The following is a 27,285-nucleotide window of genomic DNA, read 5'->3' on the forward strand; positions in this document are numbered from 1 at the left end:
TTAGGCCCACTTTCCAATACTGTTGCATTAGGAATTAAGATCCCAACATATGAACTTTGGGGGACACATTTAAACCATAGCACCAAGGAATACATTTTCCCTAATTTATATTTTATAGAAAGTCCGATTATCATGAAAGATTAGGTTATAAAATAAGGAGAGATTTCCAGGAAAGAAACAGCCCCACAGCATTTTATAACCTAGTCGAAGAACTTCCACTAAACCTTAAGAATGAGATTGTTTCTACCCTCACCTTTCCCCCAAAGACACATCCCAACCTTCTCATCTACCTTCCATGACCTTTTACCTTTCCAAAAATCTCACAATACTCACTCACCCCTCAGGAGGAACTTTCCCAGTCTCATCTCGATTGTGCCACCTAAAGTTTAAAGGCATCATCGAGTTCCCAAAGCTCTGCCAGTAGATAACTCCATCAGAAAGGCAGAGGCACGGGGGAAGGAAGAGAAGACAAAGGGAACACAATCTTCCCTTCTGCTCTTAGAACCTGAACACGACACACTAAAATAATGAAAAGCTACTCCACTAAACTCACACATGAAGAGGGAAGGAATAACACTCCAAAGGTTATGGATATACACTGTTGCTTTGGGAGAAGGGTGCAAAATAAGGCTTCCAAAAACACATGAATGGGGAAAAAAGTGCCTGTCATTCAATATGTTTGTCTTCTCTCATTTCACTGGATTAATTCTAACATTGAATTTATAAATAATAAGTAAAACTGTAAAATATGGCTACATTTCTACATTCTAGATGCTCTTCCTCCTCCAGGTATGGGTTCACAGACTTTTTCACCACACATTGTTGGAAATGATCCTGAGAGAATAAAAGACCAATTTGCTTCCATAACTGTGGGCTATTTCTTTAAATCTTTACTTACACATAAATGTGTATATATAAAATAAACCAAGTCACCATTCAAGTCAATATTTTAAAATAAGACTCAAAGCTGATGAGGGTATGGTGAAAGTTTCCTACAATGAGTCAACATACATAAACCAGCACATACTTTCTTCAAAGCGATTTATAAGTTGCCTTTAGTACAGAGAGCTTTTTGAAAAACAATACTAACTTTTGGGGCTACTAATTTCTTTTCTGTTTTTTTTTTTTTTTGAGACAGAGTCTCACTCTGTCACTCAGGCTGGAGTGCAGTGGTGCAATCTCAGCTCACTGCAACCTCTGCCTCCTGGATTCAAGTGATTCTCGTGCCTCGGCCTCCCAAGTAGCTGGGACTACAGGCGTGCACCACCACACAAGGCTGATTTTTGTATTTTTAGTAGAAGACAGTGTTTCATCATGTTGGCCAGGCTGGTCTTGAACTCCTGACTGCAAGTGATCCACCTGTCTCGGTCTCCCAAAGTGTTGGTATTACAGGCGTGAGTCACCATGCCCAGCCTGAGCTACTAATTTCACATTTAAGAAATTATACTAAAAAACAGTCAGTGATCATCAGCAAAAATGGAAACCCAAAGATGTTCTTCATAATGTTATTTATAGTGCTAGCAATATTATCAACAAAGTTAACTGCCCAGCAATGCATCACTGCTTGTACACAAAATGGAATACTACATAATTAGTGCGTTTTTTCAAAATAATTTAATCATATTAAAAATAAGATATACAGTGCAAAGAAAACATCACATAAAGTTGTACTAATGGCATTATCCAATTGTTGAAAGAACTGTTTAAGTTCTATGATCCCATTTTACATCCTGTATTGTCATGAATATGATCTGATTGTTTTCATGCTGAATTATTCTCTAAAATATTCTCATCTTACAAATAACCTGCTTTACTAAGAATTACAGGTGGAGATTGTGAACACAAAGACAGAATAGAAATTACCCAATTTGAAAAACAAAGGTAAAATAAACTAAAAGAAAAAAAAGTCAGAGACCTACGGGACTACAAAAAAAATCTAATAATCATATAATTGGAGTCCCAGATAAAAGTAGAAAGTGGAGTTGAAGAAGTACATGAATAATGACTGACACTTTACAAATTTGATACAAGACACAGATCTATAGATTAAAGAAATGAGCAAACCCCAAACAAGATAAATCCAAAGAAATCACCACCACGACACATCGTAGTCAAATTTCTAAAAATTAAGGACCATGCAAAAACCTTAAAAACAGAGAAAGAAAAATGACACATTACCTATACTGCAAAAATAATTCAAATGACAGAGTACTATTCATTGGAAACCAGAGAGTTCAGAAGGAAGATTTTCAAATGCTGAAAAAAATATCAACTCAGAATCCCATATATAGTGGAACATATTGGTCAAGAACGAAAGAAAAATGCAGAAATTCTCAGATTCAGGCAACTAAAAGATTGTGTTGCCACCACATCTACCTTCAGAAGAATAGCTAAAGCAAGTTCAATAGATAGAAAGGAAACATTAAAAGAAGGAAGTGTGGAGAGAAAGGAGGGAAAAATGCAGTAAGTAAAAATATGGGTAAATATAATAGACCTTTTTCTCCTGTTTTCTAAATTATGTTTGTTGGCTGAAGCAAAAAGTATAAAACTGTCTGAAATGTTTTTAATGTATGTGGAGAAAATAGTGAAGGAGGAGAGGATAAAGGGAGGTAAAGTTTCTATGCTGCATGCAAACTGGTAAAATAACATTAGTAGACAGGAATAAGCTATTCATAAATAATACAATACCTAGAAAAACTACTAATATTCAAACAATAGAGTATCACTCACTGGAATAATTTATATATACATAAAGTGTTCCACTGGGACACGCTATGAATAAATCAAATGGAATTCTTAAAAATGTTCAAATAGCCTACAGGAAGGCAGGTAAAACATAAAAAAGATAAACAAAATACAGAAATAAAATGGCACACATAAGCCCCTAACATATCAATAATTACATTAAATGTAAATACTCTAAGTACAATAATTTATTATTTTTTATTTATTTACATTTTTATTATACTTTAAGTTCTAGGGTACATGTGCACAAGAGTATTTTTATTTTTTAAATTTAATTTTATATTTTAAGTTCAGGGATATATGTGCTGAAACATAGATAAACATGTGCCATGGTGGTTTGCTGCACCTATCAACCCATCACCTAGGTATTAAGCCCAGCATGCATTCGCTATTTTTCCTGATGCTCTCCCACTACCAGAACCCCACCCGACAGGCCCCGGTGTGTGTTCTTGCCTGCCGTAGCCCATGTGCATGTGTTCTCATTGTTCAGCTCCCACTTATGAGAATATGCAGTGTTTGGTTTTCTGTTCCTGCATTAGTTTGCTGAGAATAATGGCTTCCAGCTTCATCCATGTCCCTGTAGAGGACATGATCTCATTTCACTTTATGGCTGTGTAGTATTCCATGGTGTATGTGTACCACATTTTCTTTAGTCTATCATTGATGAGCATTTGGGTTGATTCCATATCTTTGCTATTGTGAATAGTGTTGCAATGAACATACACACGCATGTATCTTTATAATAGAATGATTTATATATTCCTTTGGGTATATACCCAGTAATAGGACTGCTGGGTCAAATGATATTTCTGGTTCTAGGCCTTTGAGAAATTGCCACACTGTCTTCCACAATGGTTGAACTAACTTACATTCCCACCAACAGTATACAAGCATTCCTATTACTCCACAGCCCTTCCAGCATCTGTTGTTTCTTGACTTTTTAATAATCGCCATTCTGACGGGCATGAGTTGGTATCTCATTGTGGTTTTGGCTTGCATTTCTCTAATGATCTGTGATGTTGAGCTTTTTTTTTCCATATGTCTGTTGGCCACATGAATGTCTTTTGAGAAGTGTCTATTCATGTCTTTTGCCCATTTTTTTAATGGGGTTGTGTTTTTCTTGTAAATTTGTTTAGTTCATTGTAGATTCTGGATATCAGACCTTTGTCAGATGGACAGATTGTAAAAATTTTCTCCTATTCTATAGGTTGTCTGTTCACTGTGATGATAGTTTCTTTTGCTGTGCAGAAGCTCTTTAATTTAGTTAGATCCCATTTGTTAATTTTTGTTTTTGTTGCAATTGCTTTTGACGTTTTCAACATGAAATCTTTGCCTGTGCCTATGTCCTGAATGATAGTGCTCACATTTTCTTCTAGGTTTTTGTATTTTAGGGTTTTACATTTAAGTCTTTAATCTATCTTGAGTTAATATTTGTACATGGTGTAAGGAAGGGGTCCAGTTTCAATTTTCTGCATATGGCTAGCCAGTTCTCCCAGCACCATTTATTAAACAGGAAATCCTTTCCCCATTGCTTGTTTTTGTCAGGTATGTAGAAGATCAGATGGTAATAGATGCGTGGTCTTATTTCTGAATTCTCTGTTCTGTTCCATTGGTCTATGTGTCTGTTTTTGTGCCAGTACCATCCTGTTTTGGTTACTGTAGCACTGTAGTATAGTTTGAAGTCTGGTAGAGTGATGCCTCTAGCTTTGTTCTTTTTGATTAGAAGTGCCTTGGCTATAAAGGCCCTTTTTTGGTTCAGTATGAATTTTAAAGTAGTTTTTCTTTTCTAATTTTGTGAAGAATGTCAACGGTAATTTAACGGGAATAGCATTAAATCTATCTATTTTGGGCAGTATGGCCATTTTCATGATATTGATTCTTCCTATCCATTAGCATAGAATGCTTTCCCATTTGTTTGTATCCTCTCTAATTTCCTTGAGCAGTGGTTTGTAGTTCTCCTTGAAGAGGTCGTTCACTTCCCTTGCTAGCTGTATTCCTAGGTATTTTATTAACTTTGTAGCAATTGTGAATGGGAGTTCATTCACGATTTGGCTCTCTGTTTGTCTGTTGTATAGAAATGTTTGTGCCCCTTGCACATTGATTTTATGTCCTGAGATTTTGCTGAAGTTGCTTATCAGCTTAAGCAGCTTTGGGGCTGAGACAATGGGGTTTTCTAGATACAGGATCACGTCATCTGCAAACAGAGAAAATTTGACTTCCTCTCTTCCTATTTGAACACCCTTTATTTCTTTCTCTTGCCTGATTTCCCTGGCCAGAATTTCCAATACTATGTTGAATAGGAGAGAGGGCATTCTTGTCTTGCACTGGTTTTCATGGAGAATGCTTCCAGCTTTTGCCCATTCAGTATGATATTGGCTGTGGGTTTGTCATAAATGGCTCTTATTATTTTGAGGTATGTTCCATCAATACCTAGTTTATTGAGAGTTTTTAACATGAAGGGATGTTTAATTTTATCGAAGTCCTTTTCTGCATATATTGAGATAATGAAGTGGTCTTTGTCTTTAGTTCTGTTTATGTGATGAACTACATTAATTGATTTGCATATGTTGAACAAACCTTGCATCCCAGGGATGAAGCTGACTCGATTGTGGCAGATAAGCTTTGTGATGTGCTGCTGGATTTGGTTTGTTAGTATTTTATTGAGGGTTTTTGCATCAAAGTTCATCAGGGATATTGGCCTGAAGTTTTCTTTTTTTGTTGTATCTCTGCCAGGTTTTGGTATCAGGATGATGCTGGCCTCATAAAATGAGTTAGGGTGGAGTCCCTCCTTTTCAATTGTTTGGAATAGTTTCAGAAGAAATGGTACCAGCTCCTCTCTGTACGTCTGGGAGAATTCAGCTATAAATCCATCCATCTGGTCCTGGGCTTTTTTTTTTTTTTTTTTTTTTTTTTGGTTGGTAGGCTGTTATTACTGCCTCAATTTCAGAACTTATCATTGGTCTATTCAGGGATTTGACTTTTTCCAGGTTCAGTCTTGGGAGGGTGTATGTGTTCACGAATGTAACCATTTCTTCTAGATTTTCTAGTTTTAAATAAAGTGATTTAATACAGGTTGGCAGAGGAGACTAGAAAAACAGGTCCCAATAGTCTTAAAAAGACATGATGCTGGAACAACTGACATCCACATACAAAAAATAAATGTAGATACAACCTTACATCCTTCACAAAAATTAACTCAAAATGGATCACAGAACTAAATGTAAAATGCAAAAACTATAAAACCAGAAGATAATATAGGAGAAAACCTACATGACTTTGGTATAGTGATGACTTTTTAGATGTAACACCAAAGGATGATCTATGAAAGAAAGAATTGATAGACTAGACTTCATTAAAATTAAAAAATTCTGCTCTGCAAAAGAAAATTTCAAGATAATGAAAAGCCAAGTCACAGAATGGGAGAAAATAATTGAAAGAGACAAATCAGATAAAGGACTGTTATACAAAAATATCAAACAATGCTTAAACTTCAACAAAAAGAAAACAAGCAACCCAATTTAAAAACAGGCCAAAGATCTTGCTAGAGTTTGTTTGATCCCTCCAAATCTCATACGGAAAACTGGTCCCCAACACTGGAGGTGGCGCCTAAGGGGAAGTGTTTGGGTCATGGGGTGAATCCGTCATGAATGGCTTGGTACTGTCCTCCTGGTAATGAGTTAACATTCTTTTAGTTCCCATAAGAGTCATGAGTGCTAGTTGTTAAAAAGAGCCTGCCACCTCTTCCTCTTCCTCTCTTATCATGTGATCTCTACACATGCTCCTCTTCCTTCACCTTCTGCTATGAGTAAAAGCAGACTGAAGCCCTCATCAGAAGCAGAGGATGGTGCCATACTTCTACAGCCTGTAGAACTGGAAGCCAAATAAAACTCATTGCTTTATAAATTACCCAGCCTCAGGTATTCCTTTATAGGAACAATAAATGGACTAAGACAGATCTTAACCAATACTTCACCAAAGAAGACGTACAGATAAGCATATGAAAATATGTTCCATATCATATGTCATCAGGGAAATGCAAAGTAAAGCAACAATGAGATACCACTACACATTTATTGGAATGGCCACAATCCATAACGCTGGCAACACCAAATGCCGGCAAGGACAAACAGAAACAGGAATTCTCATTTATTGCTGGTGAGAACAGAAAATGGTACAGTCACTTGGAATGACAGTCTAGGATTTTCTCACAAAACTAAGCATACTCTTACTATTTAATCCAGCAATTGCCCTCCTTGGTATTTACCCAAAGGATTTGACAACATCTGTCCACACAATACCTACACACAGATGTTTACAGAAGCTTTGTTCATAATTGCCAAAAACTGGAAGCAACCAAAATGTCACTCAGTAGGTAAATGGGTAATCCGTGGTACATCTGGACAATGGATTATTATTCAGCACTCAAAAGAAATGAGCTATTGAGCCATAAAAAGACATGGAGGAACTTTAAACGCGTATTACTATGTGAAAGAAGTCAATCTGAAAAGGCTACATTCTGTATGCTCCCAACTATGGGACCATACATTCCTAGAGTTGACATTCTGGAAAAGGTAAAATTATAGATACTGTAAAAAGACCAATGGTTGTCAAGAGTTGGGTGGAGTGAGGGATGACTAGGTGGATCAGAGAAGACTTGGGGGGCAGTGAAAGTATTCTGAATGGTATTACAATGGTAGATACAGTTCATTATACATTTACCCTAACCTACAGAATGCACAACACCAATAACAAACCCTAAAGTAAACTATGAATTTTGAGTGACAATGATGTGTCAGTGCAGGTTTGTCAATCGTAACAACGTACCACTCTGGTCAAAGATGTTAATAATGAGAGAGATTATGCATGTGGGGCGACAGAGGATATATGGGAAATCTTTGTACTTTTATTCAATTTTGCTGTAACCCTAAAACTTCTCTAAAAATAAAACCTACTAAAAATAGCAACAAAAAAGCATGACCAAAATATAAGCTGTCTACAAGAAACCTGTATCAAATAAAACAATACACACAATTTGAAAATAAAACAATATAACAAAATATAGCATGTAAACCTTAATCTAAATAAATCTGTTGTGGCCTGATATAATATCAAATAAAGCATTCAGAGCAAATAAAATTACCAGAGATAGGGAGAGACAGTATCTGATGATAAACAGGCTAATCTGCCAAGAAAACACAGCAATCTTAATTGTGTGCCAGCAAACTTCAAAACACATACATGACAAAACTTACAAAATTGAAAGGAGAAACAAGCATCCACAATTATAGCTGGAGATGTTTATACTTTATCTCTCCACAATTTGAAAGAGGAAGAGACAGAAAATCAGCAAGGATACAGGCAAACTTAACAACATCAACTAAAAATATATAACTGAAATTTATATAACACCCCACTGAACAAAAGCAGAATATACTCTTTTCACATGGCCAGGGAGTACATACCAAAATGTGCCATAATCTGGACCACAAAATTCAAAAATGTAGAATAACTGAAATAACACGAAGGATAATTTGGAATCAAATTAAAATAAACAATGGAAGAATAATAGGAAAATATCCAAAGGCTAAAACATTGAAAAACACACATTCTAAGTAACCTGTAGGTCAAAAAGAAAGAGTCAAGATAATTTTAAAAAAATATTTTGAATATGAAAATATAACATATTAAAATTTGTGAGATAGAAAGCAAGCAATGCTGACAGGGAAATTTATAATAATAAATGCATATATATATAAAAAGGAAAAGACCCAAATAATAATGTAAACTCCTACCTGAAGAACGTACAAAAAGAAGGGAAAAGAAAAATTTCCCAGAGAGCAAGAAGAATGAAGGAAAAAAGAGGTAAGAGCTGAAATCAATGACATTGAAAGCAAGCAATAGAGAAAATCAATGAAACAAAGAGCTAGTTCTCTAAAAAAATCAGTAACATTGAAAAATCTTTAGCAAGACTAATGAAAAAAGAAGATTCAAATAACCAGTATCAGGACTAAAATAGAGGATATGAATATAGATTCGGCAGATATCAAAGGATAAAAAGAGAGTACTATGAAGAATTTTACACTGATCAATTGGAAAATTTAGATGAAATGAATAAAACCCCCAAAAAAGACAAATGATTATAACCTACCTAGAATAAAATAAATAATTTTTAAAGTCCTATAACATTAAAGATGCTGAAATTGTAATTTTAAAACTCTTAAAAATAAAGTCTCTAAGCCCAGACGATTTCACTGTATCAAATGTTTAAAGAATAATTTTAACACCAATTCTACACCACTGCTTCCACAATATGAAAGAGGAGACACTTCTCTATTCATTTATTAAGCTAGTATATTACCCTGCTTACAGAAACAGACAAAGAAAGTATAAAAAAGAAAATATAGATGAATATCTCTCATAGACCAAAAATCCGTGTTAGCACATTGAATTCAGGAATATATATAAAAAAATTATGTTCCATGACCAACCAGGGTTTATTCCAGGGATTTAAGGCTGGTTTAATATTTGAAAATCAATCAATATAAAAATCTAAATATAAAAGGCAAAAGAAGAAAAACTACACAAAAAATTCATATCAAATAATGTGATTCCGGCCAGGCGCGGTGGCACACGCCTGTAATCCTAGCACTTTGGGAGGCCGAAGTGGGTGGATCACCTGAGGTCAGGAGTTCAAGACTAGCCTGGCCAACATGGTGAAACCCCATCTCAAACAAAACTGCAAAAAATTGGCTGGGTGTGGTGGTGGATGCCTGTAATCCCAGCTACTTTGGAGCCTGAGAATCACTTGAACCCGGGAGGCAGAGGTTGCAGTGAGCTGAGATCATGCCACTGCACTCCAGCCTGGGCAAGAAGAGGGAGAGACTGTCTCAATAATAATAATAATAATAATAATAATAATAATGTGATTCATATCAAGAGCTGCAGAAAAAGCCATCTGATGAAATTCAAGACCCATTCACTATAAAACTCAAAAAAATTGGAATAAAGGCAAACTTCCTTAACTTGATAAACAGCATTTACAAAACAGTTATAGTTAGTTATATTTAGTAGTAAAAGAGTCAATAATTTCTTCTTAAAACAGGAAACAAGGCAAAGACGCTTGCTCTCACTGCTTTTATTCTATTTTCTTGAACTTATTGCACTGGCTAAAACTTCTAGCGTGGTATGGTATGGTATGGTATGGTATGGTATGGTATGGTATGGTATGGTACGTTACGTTATACTGTTAGAAGTTTTGGCCAGTGCAGTAAGTTGAAGAAAAGACAATAAAACACATACAGATGGAAAAGAAAGAAATAACACTGGTTGTTTGCAGAAGACATAATTATCTGCACAGAAAATCCCGAAGTATCCACAAAAACAAAACAAAAACAGAGTAAGTTAGCTCAGCAAAGCTGCACGATACAAAATTAACATACCAAAAATCAACTTGATTTCTATATATCAGCAATGAGCATATGGACATCAAAATTAAATGTACATTAACATTTACAATTTTTAACAATAAGAAGGAGGAAGGAAAGGAGGAAGGGAGAAAATGGAAACAGGAAGAAGGAAGACAATGAAGGAAGACCAATGTATTAGTCCCTTTCGCATTGGTAAAAAGGAATACCTGAGACTGGGTACTTTACAAAGGAAAGAGATTTATTTGGTTTCTGGTTCTGCAGGTTGCCCAAGAAGCACGGTGCCAGCATCTGCTTCTGGTCAAGTCTCAGGAAGCTTAAAATCATTGTGGAAGGCAAAAGGGGAGCAGGTGTGTCATATGGCAAGAGAGGGAGCAAGATAGAGGGGAAGTGGTGCTAGCCTCTTTTAAACACCCAGTTCTTGCATGAACTTGTTACGATGGGAAGAGCAGCAAGCCATTCATGAGGGATCCACCCCCATGACCCAAACACCTTCCACCAGGCCTCCAACACTGAGGATCACATTTCAACAAGAGATTTAGAGGGAACAAATACCCAAACCATATCATTCTGCACCTGGACCCCTAAATCTCGTGTCCTTCTCCTATTACAAAATATAATTATCCCTTCCAAATAGTCCCCAAATGTCTCAACTTATTCCAACATTAACTCAATCAAAAGTCCGAAGTTTCATTTAAGGCTCAAGGCAAATTTCTTTGACCTATGAGCTTGTTAGATCAAAAACAAGTTATTTGCTTTCAAGAAACAATGGTGGTACAGGCATTCAGTAAACATTCCCATTCCTAAAGGGAGAAATCAGCCAAAAGAAAGGGGCAATAAGCCACACACAAGTCTGAAACCCAGCAGGGCCGACATTAAACCTTCAAGATCCAATGTAACCTCCTTTGACTCCATGTTCCGCATCCTGGGTACACTGGTGTGAGAGGTGAGCTCCCGAGGCCTTGGAAAGCTCTGACCCTGTGGCTTTGGAGAGACTGCTGTCTCTGTGGCTGTCTCACACAAGCTGGAGTTGACCGCCTGCAGCTTTACCAGGCTCAGGGTACAAATTGACAGTGGCTCTACCATTCATGGGTCTGGTGGATGGTTGCCCCCTTCCTACAGCTCCAGTAGGCAGTGACCTGGTGGGGACTCTGTGTGAGGGCTCCAATCCCATCTTTCCCCTCAGCACTACCCTATTAGATACCCTCCATGGTAGCTCCACCCCTGCAATAGGCTTCCACCTGGGCACCCAGTGTTTTCCATACATCCTCTGAAATCTAGGTGAAAGCTGCCAAGCTTTCTTCAATTTTGCATTCTGTGCACCTGCAGACTTAGTACCACATGGTACCACCAAAGCTTATGGCTTATGTCCTCTGAAGCAGTGGCTTAAGCTGTACTTGGAGCCCTCTGTGCCATGACTGGAGCCAAAGCTTCCAGGATCATGGATGCAGTATCCTAAGGCTGTGCAGGGCAGCAGGGCCTCAGGTCTGGCCTTAGAAATCGGTCTTTCCTCCTAGGCCTCTGGACCTGTGATGGGAAGTTCTGTCCCAAAGATTTCTGAGACCCCTTCAAGGCCCTTTCCCCCACTGTCTTGGCTATTAGTGCTTACCTCCCTTTTAGTCATGCAAATCTCTTTTGGGAGAAGTTGCTCCACTAGTGCTTGTAGTCCTCTCCTGACACAATCTGCTTGTTGTCCTCTCCTGAAAATGCTTTGTCTTTCACACAGCCAGGCTGCAAATTTTCTCAACTTTTACACTCTGCTTCCCTTTTAAATGTAAGTTCCAACTCTGAGTCATTTCTTCGCTCCTACATCTGACAGTAGGCTGTTAGCAGCAGCCATGTCACCTCTTAAACGCTCTGCTGCTTAGACATGTCGTTTGCCAGATGCCCTAGGTTGTCACTCTTCAGTTCAACTTTCCATAAATCCCTGGAACATGAGCACAACACAGCCGAACAATCTGCTAGGGTGTAACAGGAGCGCCCTTACTCCAGTTCTTAATGAATTCCTCATTTCTATCCGAGACCTCATCAGCCTGGTTTCCACTGTCCATATTGCCATCAGCATTCTGGTCAAAACCATTTAACCAGTCTCAAAGAAGCTCCAAACTTTCCCTAATCTTCCTGTCTTCTAAGTCCTCCAAACTCTTCCAACCTCTGCCCATACCCAGTTCCAAAATTAATTCCACATTTTCAAGTATCTTTTATAGCAACACCCCACTCTCCTCAGTACCAGTTTACTGTGTTGGTCCATTTTGTGGAATATATGAAGAACTCTCCATATTCAACATTTAAAAACTCCAATTAAATAGTGAGCAAAATCATCCATAGTGACAAATCAGATTAGTGGTTGCCTGGAGGTTAGAGGAAGCTGAGGTGTAAGGGAGAAACTGCAGAGGGGCAAAAAACAAACAAACAAACAAACAACAACAAAAAACAGACTATTACAAATGATGGAAACGTTCTTTATATTGTGGGAATGGTTTCATGAGTGTACAAACTTGTCTCAACTTATCAACCTATATACTTAAACTGTATAGTTTTTGTATGTTAATTACAGCTCCAATAAAGCTGGTTTATTTTTTTAAAACGTTTATAATTCTTCCAAACAGACATCTATTAAGAAGCCACAATAAATACTTCACCAATTGAGATAAATCCGGTGAGCGGGGGAAAAATCAGATAAAAGATAATTATAAAAATAGCATACGTAGTACTTTCAAGTTAAGTGCTCAGTGTGTTTCAAGTTCTGATGTTTCGCTGATTTTCAAACTCTACATTTGCTAACACAATATTCACAGCAGAAAATTCAGGAAGCTTTCTTTTAAAAAAAGCAACCTAGACCTCTTTTCACACTGAACAATTCAAGACACAAGAAGGTTTGGACACAAGCATTTACACTTAAAAAAATGAGATACAATTCATGTATGATAAAATTATCTTTTTAAAGTACAGAATTCAATGCAGTTTTGTTTTTGTTTTCTGAGATGGGGTTTTGGTCCGTCACCCAGGCTGGAGTGCAGTGGTACAATCAGCTCACTGCGGCCTCGACCTCCTGTGCTAAAGTGATCCTCCTGCCTCAGCCTCCTGAGGAGTTGGGACTACAGTCATTCACTATTTCACCCAGTTAATTTTTAAAATTTTTTGTAGTGATTGGGTCTTGACGGGTTCCCCAGGCTGGTCTCCAACTCCTGGCCTCAAGTGATCCTCCTGCCTCAACCTCCCAAAATGCTGGGACTACAGGTTTCAGCCATCAGGCCCAGCCTCAGTGGGTTTTACTATTGCATTGAATAAATGTCTACTCATTTAGTATTTCATTGGATAAATGTCCTTTGACCTTTCTTAAATTAGGCTGTATTTTTTGTTGAGCTGTAAGTGTTTCTTTAACATATGCTGGATACTTGACCTTTAGGAGATATATTATTTCATATATTATCTCACATTCTATGAGTTATCTTTTCATTTTCTGTAGAGTGTCCTACAGATGTGTCTATTAGGTCTAATTTAAGCCTAACGGTTATTAACTCTATTATTAAGTCTAATGTCAGATTTTAATTATTGCTTTATGCAGTTGTTTAAAAATTATGCACAAGAAACAAGGGTATCACAAAAAAAGGTGTCCATTAGCTAGAAGACGAAAGGCATTCAAGTCTTCCATTTATTTTTTAACCATCTAGTGTTTCTATCATTATTGAAACACTGGTACTGAAGTCTTCAACTATTTTTGTTGAATTTTTCTATTACTCTCCTTTAATTCTGTCTCTTTTTGCCTCATGTATTTGAGGACCCCATCAATAGGTCATATGCATTTATAATTGTGATATATTCCTGACCAATTGACTTTTTATTATAATGAAATGTTCTTTTTAGCCTGTAGTAACACTTTTTTTTCTTTTTTTTCCCCCAAGACGGAGTCTTGCTCTGCCACCCAGGCTGGAGAGCAGTGGTGCAATCTCGGCTCACTACAACCTCCGCCTCCCAGGTTCAAGCAATTCTCCTGCCTCAGCCTCCCAAGTAGCTCGGATTACAGGCACCCACCACCACACCCAGCTAATTTTTGAATTTTTAGTAGAGATGTAGTAATACTTTTAAGTCTATTTTGTCTGATATTGGTATAGCTACTCTAGCTCTAGTTTCATTACTGTTGCGTGCTATTATCTTTTTGCATCTATTTATTTTCACCCTATTTGTGCCTTTGAATCTAAAATGTGTCTCTTGCATATACAGCCCAATTATTTTTATTTATTCTGTCAATCTCTGTATTTTCATTGGAGTGTCTAATCCACCTAATTTCATGTGCAATCTGATAAAGTAGAATTTACAGCTACCATGTTGCTCCTTCCTTCCTTGGGGTCTTACTCTGTTACCCAGGCTAGAGCGCAGTGTAATCACAGTTCACTGCAGCGTCAAACTCATGCACTCAAGCAATCCTCTTACTTCAGCCTCCTGAGTAGCTAGGACTACAGGTGTGCATCACCATGCCTACCTAATTTTTCTTTTTTTTGTAGAGATGGGGCCTCACTCAGTAACCCAGGCTGGCCTCCAACCACAGACCTCGAGCAATTCTCCTGCCTCAGCCTCCCAAAGGGCTTAAAACACAGGTGTGAGCCACTGTGCCCAGTTTGCTATTTATTTTCTATATGTCTTAGGTGCTATTTATTATTTTCTACATGCCTTGTGTGCTTCCCCCAATCCTTCCCTACTGCCTTCTAATTTGTTAAACAGATGTTCTCCAGTGTACCATTTTCATTTCCTTGTCACTTCACTTACTTTTTGTAAAGCTGTTTTTCCTGGGAATTACAATTAACATCTTGACTTCTAACAATCTTGTCTGGATTGATACTAACTTAAAGCAATAGTGTACAAAAACTTTCCCCTCTATAACTCTGTTTTCTCCTCCTTTCTTTATGTTGTTGTTGCATTAAAAATTACATTTGTATACGCTGTATGCACAACAACACATAGTTATAATTATTGTTTTATATAGTTACATCTCAAATCAGAGAGGAGAAAAAGTTATGAACACAAAAAATATTTACAGTGTCTTTTATGTTTCCCTTGGTAGTTACTTACTGATATTCTTTATCTCTTTATGGATCTCAGTTATTGTAGACTCTCCTTTCATTTCACCTAAAATACTCTCTTCAGGATTTTCTTGTAGGGAAAATTTTCCAACAGTGGATTGTCTCAGCTTTTCTAAAATCGGAAAATGCATGAATTGCTCCTTCATTTTTGAAAGATATTTTTTACTGGGTATAGAATTCTCAAAGTCTTTTCTTCCTTTGAAAATATCCTGCTCCCCTTCTTTCTATCTTCCACGGTTTCTGTTGAGAAATCAGCTGTTCATCTGATGAAGGCTACTTTGCATGGGATGAGTTGGTTCTCTCCTGCGCTTTCAAGATACTCTGTCTTTCAACAGTTTGATTATGATGTATCTAGGTGTGGATCTTTGGTTTTATCCTTCCTGTAGTTTGTTAAGCTTTATGGATGTGTACATCAATGTTTTTCACCCAATTTGGGAAGCTTTTATTCCCTTTAGTTTCAAATATTCTTTCTGGCCCTTTCCTCTTTCCTTCTAGGACAACTCTTTTGCATGTGTTGGTATAATTGTTTCCTCACAGGTTTCTGACGCTTAGTTCATTTTTCCCCATTATTTTTTTTTCTCAGTTATTCAGATGGGATAAATTCAGTTGATCTGTCTTTAAGTTCCTTGTTTCTTTCTTCCACCTGTTCGAATCTTTTATTGAGACTCATTAATTAATATTTCATTTTCATTACTGGAATTTTTAACTCCAGAATCCAGTTTTATGTCTATGCATCTTTACTGGCATTATTTATTTGGTGAGATATTCTTATACCTTCCTTTAGTGTTTTAGACAGTGTTTACTGCATTGAACATACATAAAATAACTGGTTTAAAGTGTTTTGCTAGTAAACTCAACATCTGGGCGTCCTTAGGACAGTTCCTATTGACTCTGTTTTGTTTTTCCCTCTGTATATGGCATTTGCTCTTTTTTCACTGCATGTTTCATATATATATATTTTGAAAACTGGACATTTAAAATACTACAATGTGGCCAGGTGTGGTGGCTCACGCCTGTAATCCCAGTACTTTGGGAGGCTGAGGCAGGCAGATCACGAAGTCAAGAGATTGAGACCATCCTGGTCAACACAGTGAAACCCTATCTCTACCAAAAATACAAAAATTAGCTGGGTGTGTTGGCGGGCGCTATAATCCCAGCTACTTGGGAGGCTGAGGCAGGAGATTTGCTTGAACTCAGGAGGTGGAGGTTGCAGTGAACGGACATCAATGCCACTGCACTCCAGCCTGGGCGACAGAGCGAGACTCCATCTCAAAAAAAAAAAAAAATACTAGAATGTGACAAATCTGGAAAGTATATCCTCCAACCCCAGGTTTGTTGTTGTTGCTATTTGTTTATTCAGTAACTTTTTTAAACCAGTTCTGTAAAGTCTAATGTTTTTTGTAGTGTGTAGTCACTAAAGTCTTTCCTTTGTTAGATGAGTTGCCAGCTATTCATGAAACTGAGATTTCCTTCCATGCTTGGCATCCATGAATCCCCAGTGTTTGCAGTGGACTGTGTCTGTGTGCTGGGGCACACCTTCGGCACACAGCCAGGCAGCTGACAGCTCTGCCTTGGCCTTCACTTCCTGCCTGTGCACAGTCTCAAGGTCAGTCAGAGGTGAGAGGCTAAGACCTTCTCAGATTTTTCCTGAGCACGTGCACAGCCTTACACATGTTTTTTGGAGCTTTTCAAAGAACTTGTGGACATCGAACACCCCAGCCTTTCCTTTTAATCTTTTTTTAGTTTATCTTCCTCAATTGATACCCACTGCCTCGGGCAGCCCCAAGGTTAAGCAATTACTTCTAAATTTTCAACCCAACCACCCAGGGAAAAGGCTTTCTGGACTGGGAAAGCTCTGGATTTGTCAAGTAAAAATAGTCTTGCAAGTGGGGTCTTCTACTGAACCACCAGACAGACCAAATATTGACAATGATCCAACAGTGAGACTCTGAGGAGCTTTCTGTTCTGTCCACTTTGGTGACAGACAGGCTGATGGTTGCATCATGACTGCAGCCTGAATTGCAGATCCAAGGCTACCAGGGAGCTGGAGATGGGAGAAGGAAATAGGGCAGGTTAAAATGTCACAAAAGTCACTGTTCTTACCAAGATTTGGCCTATTTTTATAAAAAATAAATGCTCCCCAGATTGCTGCAAGTTTTTGGTCTCATTTTAGTTTACTTCTAAAGTTTTGAAAACCTTACTTTTGGCAAATGTTGGCAGTTTCCGTCTCCCTTCTGATTTTATGGGGGAAACAATTTTCAGAGGCCATTATTCTGCTGTTTGCACATAGATACCTCAACACTCATATTCTAAAAGTTCTTCATAAGCTCTGTTGCATATTCATTTTAAGAACCACAATGCACAAGTGGCAACTGCCCCTCTTGGCCCTGGCATAATATTAGCATTTTATTCTCAGAAGAGGAAATATCAGAAGGACTCTGTATGACGAGCACAAGTAAAGCAAGAGCACAGTGCATACTGACAACAGAGGTGGGGTAAGAATGCATGACCCCCAGCCCCTCCCTTGTTTTGGTTTCCAGAGCTCTGACTGCCAGGCACATACTGCCCAGGTAGCATACTAGAAAAACTTTCTCTGGGAAACATGATCCACCCTAGAGAAAAGACCTAATCATATTAAGGTCCCCAAAATAGCTTCCCATCCAAATCATGCTACGATGAAGCCCACTTCTCCAACACCACCACCACAACACAGACATGGGAACTCCCTGCTCGCACACACACCACACACACACACAATACACACACAGCTTCTACCAAAGATCACCTATCATTATGAGAAAGGCTCTAATATGACAAATACAGACCAAAATAAACAACAGATAAAGGGACTTGGAGGATGCAGACAATACAGAAAATAGAGGAAAAATTCCATAAAAAGTGAAAGCAAGTCCGGGCGCGGTGGCTCACGCCTGTAATCCCAGCACTTTGGGAGGCCGAGACGGGCGGATCACAAGGTCAGGAGATCGAGACCACGGTGAAACCCCGTCTCTACTAAAAATACAAAAAATTAGCCGGGCGCGGTTGTGGGCGCCTGTAGTCCCAGCTACTCGGGAGGCTGAGGCAGGAGAATGGCGTGAACCCGGGAGGCGGAGCTTGCAGTGAGCCGAGATCGCGCCACTGCACTCCAGCCTGGGCGACAGAGCGAGACTCCGTCTCAAAAAAAAAAAAAAAAGTGAAAGCAAGAAGTAGAAGGGTCAAGGAGCAGGAGGAAAACAAAGCAGCAGCAGAAGCAGAAGAAAGAAAGAAGGAGAAGGGGAAGGGAAAGGGGCACGGGGAGGAAGAAGGAAGAAAGAAGAAGAAGGAGAAAGACAAGGACAACTTCAGTACTATAACAGAGCAACGGCATTGTTTTAAAAATACTAACAAAAATCAAATACTTTAAACAAGAAACATTCAGAGAGCAAAACAAAGTTCTTGGGAACTGGAACACTGGAAGAAGAAAATACACAACAAAATCCTAAGAAAAAATTATTCCACTTATTCCTAGCCACACTATTCATCAAGTGTAAGGGTAAAAATAAGGTCTTCAAAATCCTACTATGCTCCCTTTCCCAAACTGTAATAAAGGATACTATCCATCAACTGAGAAGATAAACCAGGAAAGAGGACCTGGATCCATAAACGGAGAATGGCAAGGGAAATTCTCTAGTTGACAGCTATTGGAATAATACAAAGTAGCTCTTTGGTCTTTGTCCATGGTTCCTGACATAGAGCTTCAAAAACTCTTAGTGACAGAAATTCCTTGTTACGCTAATGGAGTGGCTCATGGAAGGGGTCCCCTGAGTGGTTTCAGGATGGAGGCTGGTTACCAGAGAGACCAAGTGATTGAGAACTGGAACTTGAGGCTTAATCTCCAAGAAGGGGAGGGGTGCTGGAAATTTAGCTCAATCATGTGGTCAAAAGTTTAATCAATCATGCATACAAAATGAAACTCCATCAATAACTCCAGACAGCAAGGCTTGGGGAAACTACCTGGTTGGTGAACATATCAATGTATGAAGAGGATGGCACTGCTAGTCCCACAGAGACAGAAGACCCTGTGCTTAGGACTTCCTAGACTTTGTCCTATGTAACTTTTCACCTGGATGCTCATTTGCATTTTTATAATAAAATGATAATCACTAGGACAATTGTGTGTCACATAATGACATTTCAGGGAACTACAGACAGCATATCTAAAAGTGGTCCCATAGGATTATAATGGCTGAAAAATTCCTATTGCCTAGTGATGTCATAGCTGTCATAATATCATGGTTCAATTACTTTTTTTTTTAATTTAATGTAGCCTAAGTGTACAGTGTTTACAAAGTCTACAGTAGCACATAGTAACGTCACAGGCCTTCACATTTACTCACTACTCACTCACTGACTTACTAGAGCAACTTCCAGTCCTGCAAGCTGCACTCATGGTAAACACCCTGTATAGGTATATCATTCTTTTATCTTTTATTCTGTATTTGTACTACACCTTTTCTATGTTTAGATACACAAATACTTACAATTGCACTACAATTGCCTATACTATTCAGTACAGCACCATGCTGTGCAGGTTGATAGCCTAGGAACAATAGGCTCTACCATATAGCCTAAGCGTGTAGTAGGCTATAACACCTAGGTCTGTGTAAGTAGACTCTGATGTTTGTACAAGAACGAAATCCCCTAATAACGCGTTTCTCAGAATGCATCCTCATCATTAAATGACAGATGACTATATAGCACCGAGTTCTGTGAGTTGTTCTGGTAGATTAACAAATGTGAGGAAGTTGTAGGAAGCCCCAAATGTGTAGATGGCCAGGCAGAAGTACAAGGTAGTGTCGGAATCAAATTGGATTGTAGAATACTCAGTAGATGTCAGAAAGCTGTTGACAAAAGGCAATCATAAAAGAAAGTATCAGTCTGACAGCTGCAGAACAGGCCTAGGAAGCAATCAATTTACATTCAAGCAGGAGGACGAAATGCTTCAAAAGATGCCTCTAACAACATGGAAGACACAGATCCACAGGTGTCTGAACACAGGGGGAGAAATGTACACGTCTGCCGGAGAGTCTGGGGATGGAATAGTGATCATTACACGAAAAATTCAACACTGGCCAAAGATAATAGTATTAACTCTAAGGAAAAGGAGTACAGCCTATCACATGGCTCAACTGTGAATTATGAGTTTACAGATTATAATACAAACATTGTATATTAATTTAAACAAAAATGATGATGTAATTTCATTAGGTAAACGTGATAAATGAAGGGAAGTGTGTTAATTATGCATGGTGGTGGAGGTAGAGAGTGAACGGAGAACTAAGTCCTCACCTTCAGTATTGTGAGGTTCTTCACTGTTCAACAGAACTAAAGCAAAAAGTGCTTTAATATAAGCATTTTATTTCAAGAGATGCATGTAAATCTCAAAGAAACAGTGAAAAGAGTTAGAACTGGTTGTCTATGAGAAATGTAAATGGAAGCAGAGGAACAATAATCTTCACAAACTATCTCAGCTTTTAAACTATGGGCAAGAGTTATATTACCAAAATATTAATTTTTAAAAGTATCACCAATCCTAAGAGTATTGTGACAATATCACAGGAATTATTATTACTTTAAAGAACAGAATGTAAGAGGTGTGGAAGCTTTCCCAAGCTCACATAATTACTGAGGGTCTCATCTTATTTGTTTTGTTTTGTTGTTTTCTGTGTTTGTTTGTTGTTTTGTTTTGTTTTTATTTTTTTAAATGAAGTCTTTTGTTTTGTTTTTTTGTTTTTTTAGATGAAGTCTCACTCTGTCACCCAGGCTGGAGTGCAGTGGTGCAATCTCAGCTCACTGCAACCTCCGTCTCCCAGGTTCAAGCAATTCTCCTGCCTCAGCCTCCCCAGTAGCTGGGACTACAGGTGCCCACCATGAAGCCCAGTTAATTTCTGTATTTTTAGTAGAGACGAGGTTTCATCATGTTGGCCAGGCTCGTCTCAAATTCCTGATCTCAAGCAATTCACTCGCCTCGGCCTCCCAAAGTGCTGGAATTGCAGACGTGAGCCACTGCACCCGGCCTTATCTCATTTTTAAATGTTGTTCTTGTGAATTCAAATCTTTTGTCTCTCTCTGAATTGTCCTAATAGCCACAAATAAGTAAAGTATTTCAGTATTGTGGGAGTACAAAAGGTTAATTCTGATGGGAAGAGATCTGGAAGTCTCTTTATGGACACCTCCATTTGAACCAGACCTTGAGCAATCTTAGGCTGTCCTTTCCACAGAGGAAACGTGCCTGGATGACTTTCCTCCCTCCTCTTCTGCTGCCACTACCTGGCTTCCTCCCAGGTCTGGACTGGGTGAGGCTGGCACTTAAGTGAAGGGGTTTCCTGAGCCTCCACTGTTTGGCAGCTGTCTAGTCCCACTGAGCATGGTGGTTCCACTACTACAAGCATCACGAATCTGGGCCAGCATTGGTATCCAATCAACAAAATCGGGAGAATGACAGTACATCCAACGGACTTGCCACAAGGACTGAGTGAGATCACACGCTTATCATGAAACAGGGCACGGGCATTGGCGACTGCTGCCATGCATCTCCTCTTGCTCTTGCGATGAATCCAAAGCTCTCCTGGCCCACAATGCTCCTCAGGTAGGCAGCTCTGCATATCAGCCCTTGGCGGGTGTGCTCATCCTGCGGCTACGTGCTCTGCCCTCTTCTCGGACTGATGCCCGTTTCTGCAGCCAACAACGCCATCGCACCTCAGTGAAGACACGCCCTCCCGCCACAGACGGTTTTCCTCAACTAACCCCCATTACAGCAAGACATAGTTCTGTAACCGCTGTTAACTTCTGCTTGCTGCAGCTTTTCCCCATCTCCCTATTTGCCTATCTGCCTATTTACTTATTTACTTATTTTTGTCTGAGAATTTGTGATTTGAGTCTAGCTCTTGAAAGTGGCCACAGCTGGAACATCTTCAACTGAAAATGTCCAATCCACAATATGGTGATTATGGATAAGATTGGGTTTGTTTCTGTTGTCATCATGTGTTGCCTGTTTAGCAGACTTTTCTTGTGTTTTCTAAAAGCATTTCTTAGTTTTATTGGATTGTTCAATTTTCTTCGTTCCATTATTGCCCTTCAAGGTTTGAAACCTTTATATCCTATTTCTATTCTTATAGTGGTTATTTACAAGTTTATGTGAAAGTTATGTGAAAACGCATAACCTTTCTATTTCTATATATACCTTCATAAATCAGTCCATATGCACACACACACACGTATATACAGGTATACATATAAATAGATGATATCGATACAGAGAAATATCTTAGAATGCATTTCTTTTCTGCTTTTTCTACCTCTGAAATACACTACTCTCACTCCTCCAGGACTGTTTGTAGAGTGAATTCTAAAGTTTGTTATATATTGCTGTTGATGTTTCAGGGGTTGACAACTGACAATTAGGCTTAATGCCAAATTTTCTGGACTCTAACTGCTTAGATTTATTATATCTCACTTATTTTGCTTAGAGTTTGATTTTGATTCTGCATAACTGGCATACATTATTCCAGCATTTCTTTCAGACAATTTGTGGGTGTTAACTTTGAATCCTTGCATACATGAAAACACCTTTTTTTTTTTTTTCTTTTTTTTCTTTTTTGCCTTTCTACTTGGCGTTTCAGAGATCTTAGGATACTAATCAGTTTCTCATCTGAGCTTGGGGGTCATAGCCCTCTGCAATATCCTAAATAGTTTTTTTTTCCTTACACTTGATGTACTGGAATTGAAGGATACAGTGGGTCTGCTGCTTCTAAGTATGTGCGTTTGTGTCTTCCCTCAACTCTAGAAGCTTTTAAAAAGCAAACAAAACAAAACAAAATCATTTCTCTATATCTGTACTTCCATTTGCTCAGTTGTTTCTTTCTGAGATATCTATTAGACTCAAGTTGGAATTTCTTCCAATACCTCCTGACAGTCTGTGGTTTCCAAATTTAATTTCCCACTGCAATGCTCCTTAGCAAAGGCAGATTCCAGTCTGTAGTGGGAGGTACACACAGTAAGCCTGGGACACCTTATTTTATTTTCTGCCAGGAAATAGAAGAAATGATTACGGATCACAGTGACCGTAGCAAAACAATGCAGGAGCCAATCTGACAGTTCAAGCATCAGAAAGAATAACTGCAAAGGAGTAAAACACATCAAATGCCAAAAAAATTAATAATTCAAACTGAAAATAAAATCTCACTGGTCACTTATTTCATACTCCATTCATTTAATGAGCAAATAAACAGAAATATCCCGAAAACAAAAAAATATAGCACTTTAGAAGGCCAAGGCAGGCATATCACCTGAGGTCAGGAGTTTGAGACCAGCCTGGCCAACATGGTAAAACCCTATCTCTACTAATAACACAAAAATGTGCTGGGCGTGGTGGTGTGCACCTGTAGTCCCAGCTACTTGGGAGACTGAGGCATGAGAATTGCTTGAACCCAGGAGGCGGAGGTTGCAGTGAGCCAAGATCATGCCACTGCACTCCGGCCTTGGGCAATAGAGTGAGACTCTGTCTCGAAAAGAAAAAAAAAAAAAATACAAAGAAGATCTGGGTTCAGGTCCCAAAATGTTCTCTGCCTATACAGGTACAGTCATTAAGAATACCATTTCACATGATTAAAGATCAGTGAAAGTGCTTTAAAAATGTGAAAGTTCTTTAAAGTTATATACATATAGATGATGTTACTTTAGGGCTTTTTTCAAATACACACAGTGATATATGCATCCAAAGTCACACAACCAAAGCCACCTATTAGGAGGCCCTGAATACCAGTCCACTCTAGCTCTGCCCCCACAGTCCTTTCCAGATTTCCCGGTAGATTTAACAATAAAGTAAGGAGGAAACTAATTTTCCTCCAAAAGAGTAGCGTTTCTGAAATAAGTACAATATTCCAATCCAAACAACACCACATTATGTACCCCACTCTGTGTTCATTTCCTCTATTTGAGACTAAGTTTCAAGTACTTTAACACTAAGTTTCAAGGACTAATTCAGTGTGCTTTTCAAGTGACATCTGGAAAAATCCAGGAAGCCAGTGGAAATCCAGGAAGCCGCCTTGTGCCGACACATCAATGACCAGCTGCTTCCCGCTGTTGCAAAACACCCCCGGCAAGGGAAATTTCCTGTCATGAATATTCCTTTTCAGTTTTTACTTTAATCCAATGCCCATAATTGTCCCTGTCAGAAACAATGAAGGTACCATCTGTACACTGCTGTTTTAATGCACGCCTGATGGTTACTGTCAAAGGATCGTCTCAGACCACGGATTTTGCATTAATGGCTTTGTGCATGGAAGAGGATGGAGGATCCAAACAACCCTGCATGTTTCAGAGGGAAAGGAGGCAAGGAGGTGCTCCCTGCAGCCACATATCATCTTCAGCTGCATGACAGTCAATCCTAGAGTGCAGGAAGCAAAATTAAAAGCCTACTGCTCCTGGGACCATGAGTCAGAGTAGATCACTCCCTGGCCTAATCAGTAAGACAAAGGCCTCTGATACAGTTTCTGTTTAGTCTGGAGTTGTAAAATGCAAGACCAGTAATATAAAGAACAGGGAAGCCTCCAGGACAGATCTGGAGACATCCTCCTGCTTGAAACATTACAGGCTGTCTGAAATTTACCTAACTTACACGTATATCCTGACTTCCAATTGTCTAGGATGTGGCCCTGAATGTTTGCAAGTATCAGGATTCTATGGATGTTGTCCATTTTTACCAACATATCTGTGATCCTTTCATTTCTGATCAAGAAATTTTCTTGATCTTTAACCTACAGATATTTTAGGCAAATTTAAAATATTGTCCTAAATGATTCAGTCACAAAGTTGAGGAGTAACAACATTTGATCAAAGACTTAAAAACTAGCACTTTTTATTTTTAAAGGAAAATGCTGCAAGAAAGTTTTTAAATGTGGTTTTTAAAAAGAATGTTTTTAAAACTTTTGGTCAATTGATTTTCAAAACCCAAAACATATTTCAGTTAATATATTAGCTATGGCTATAAAGTTGAGGTTTTTCAAGTTAACACATCAAAATGTTCATTACCTAATTACAGCCTGTCTTTAAAATCAGTCAGTGTATAAAGCTTTTGATTTGCTAAGAAATTTAGGGAAATTTTTTTCTTTTCCTTCAGAGTCAGATAAGCATCCAAACAAAAACAAATAAAAAAAACCCATCTCCATCTCAATCATTAGCCAACAACCTTCATCATCAGATCCTGATTTGAGGGACACACTGCCATTCCCAACAAACAAAATGCTAAATGAAATAAGCGGGAGACCACTGGCTTGAGACTATCTCCCATCTTTGAGTTCCTTCTTAACAAAGGCAACCTAATTTATTAAGTAAACCAACAAAGACCTAACTTATGACTAACAGCAGAGTTTCAGTTCATCACGAACAGTCAGATTTCAGCCAATCACAGGCAGACAACTCATCACCCCATGCCAAATAAGGTAAGTGCCTAGTGGTAGCCAATCAGATTATCTAATTTGCTTCTGTGTTCAGCCTATACGAGCTGGCTGCTCACACTGCTGGGTCGAGCTCTCTGAACCTCTTCTGGTCCTGAGTGCTGCCTGATTCATGAATTGTTCTTTGCTCATATCACGTCTGCTAAATTGAATTTGTCTAATTTTTTTTTGTTAACAAAATCCCTTCTAAAAATAAGAATATCCATACTGAAGATATTTAAAGGCATTTTAATTTCAGCAGAGGTCCAGAGAATCTGATATTTTAATCAATCAAGAAATAGAAACATAAGCAGAATATTAAAATAGGAGTGATGACCTGAAATAGAGTCTGTTAAAAGTACCTGTCTTAGGATGGTGATGGGAAACCTGGGGTCAGGGGCTAGGGCTTCTCATAAGTCCTTCTTTACTGACTTTGTAAATAATGTGTGTGATGTCAACATTTTTAAATATTAAAAATTTCCATAACCTATACATTATTTTTATATCATACACACATTAAATAATTAAAATGTCCATTAAGGCACAGGCATGGTGGACAATATAATATCCAAATGTGATACAGTTAAACAATCAGGCACTCATTACACTAACCACCCTTTCACGACTCTTGAAAAACAAAATAAGTTAGTCACCAGTCCAATTTCCATAAAGCTGCTTCAAAGTGACACACTTTATACACAAAAATCAATTCTAGGTGGGTTATAAACATAAACATTAGAAGTAAAACAGTAACAAAAAGCCACTAAAACAACAATAGAAAGCTTCTAAAAATACAGAAAAATATCTTCATGAACTTGGGGAAGGGAAAGACTTTTAAAATATGAGACTATCAGCATTAAACATAGAAGAAAGGACTCATAAACTAGGTCACACTAAAATTAAGAATTTCTGTTCACCAAAAGACACCATTAATCTGTAAGCATGTCATACTTCAATTAAAAGTTTACAAAAGGAGAAAAGAAAGAATGTCAAAAAGTTAAACAATAAGCCAAAGACTCTAAGATACCTGCAAAACATACCTGCAACGGTTTGAATACCTGTCCCCTTCGAAACTCATGCTGAAATTTAATTTCCACTAGGATGGTACTGTGAGACAGAACCTAGAAGAGATGCTTCGGTCATGAAGGCCCCACCCTCCCGAAGGGACTAATGCAGTTACCTTGGGAGTGGGTTCATTATGAAGCGAGTGGGTTTACCCCTCTTGCTCTCTCTCTCTCACCCTCTCTTCGCCCTTCTGCCATGTGATGCCTTCCACCATGTTATGACACAGCAAGAAGACCTATGCCAGATACTAGCACCTTGATATCAGACGTTCCCATCCCCAGAACTATGAGAAATAAATTTCTTTTTTTAATAAATTACCCAGTCTCCAGTCTGTTATAACAGCACAAAACAAAGACGATGACTAAGGGTTTATATCTGTAATACAGAAAAACTCATACAAATCAATAAAGAAAAAACAAACCAACACAAAACAAAAAAAGAAAAAAGAGAGAAATAGTAAAGAGACACGATTAGACACTTCTCAAAATAATATAC

At 38.3% G+C, this 27,285-nt stretch overlaps 1 protein-coding gene across 3 annotated transcripts in view; it reads right to left on the reverse strand.

Annotated features, from left to right (window-relative positions):
- CHRNA7 (cholinergic receptor nicotinic alpha 7 subunit) overlaps positions 1-27,285 on the reverse strand; it is a 143,782-nt gene that overhangs the window by 91,534 nt on the left and 24,963 nt on the right.

The sequence above is a fragment of the Macaca mulatta genome, chromosome 7, assembly GCF_049350105.2.
Source record: "Macaca mulatta isolate MMU2019108-1 chromosome 7, T2T-MMU8v2.0, whole genome shotgun sequence".
NCBI lineage: Eukaryota > Metazoa > Chordata > Mammalia > Primates > Cercopithecidae > Macaca > Macaca mulatta.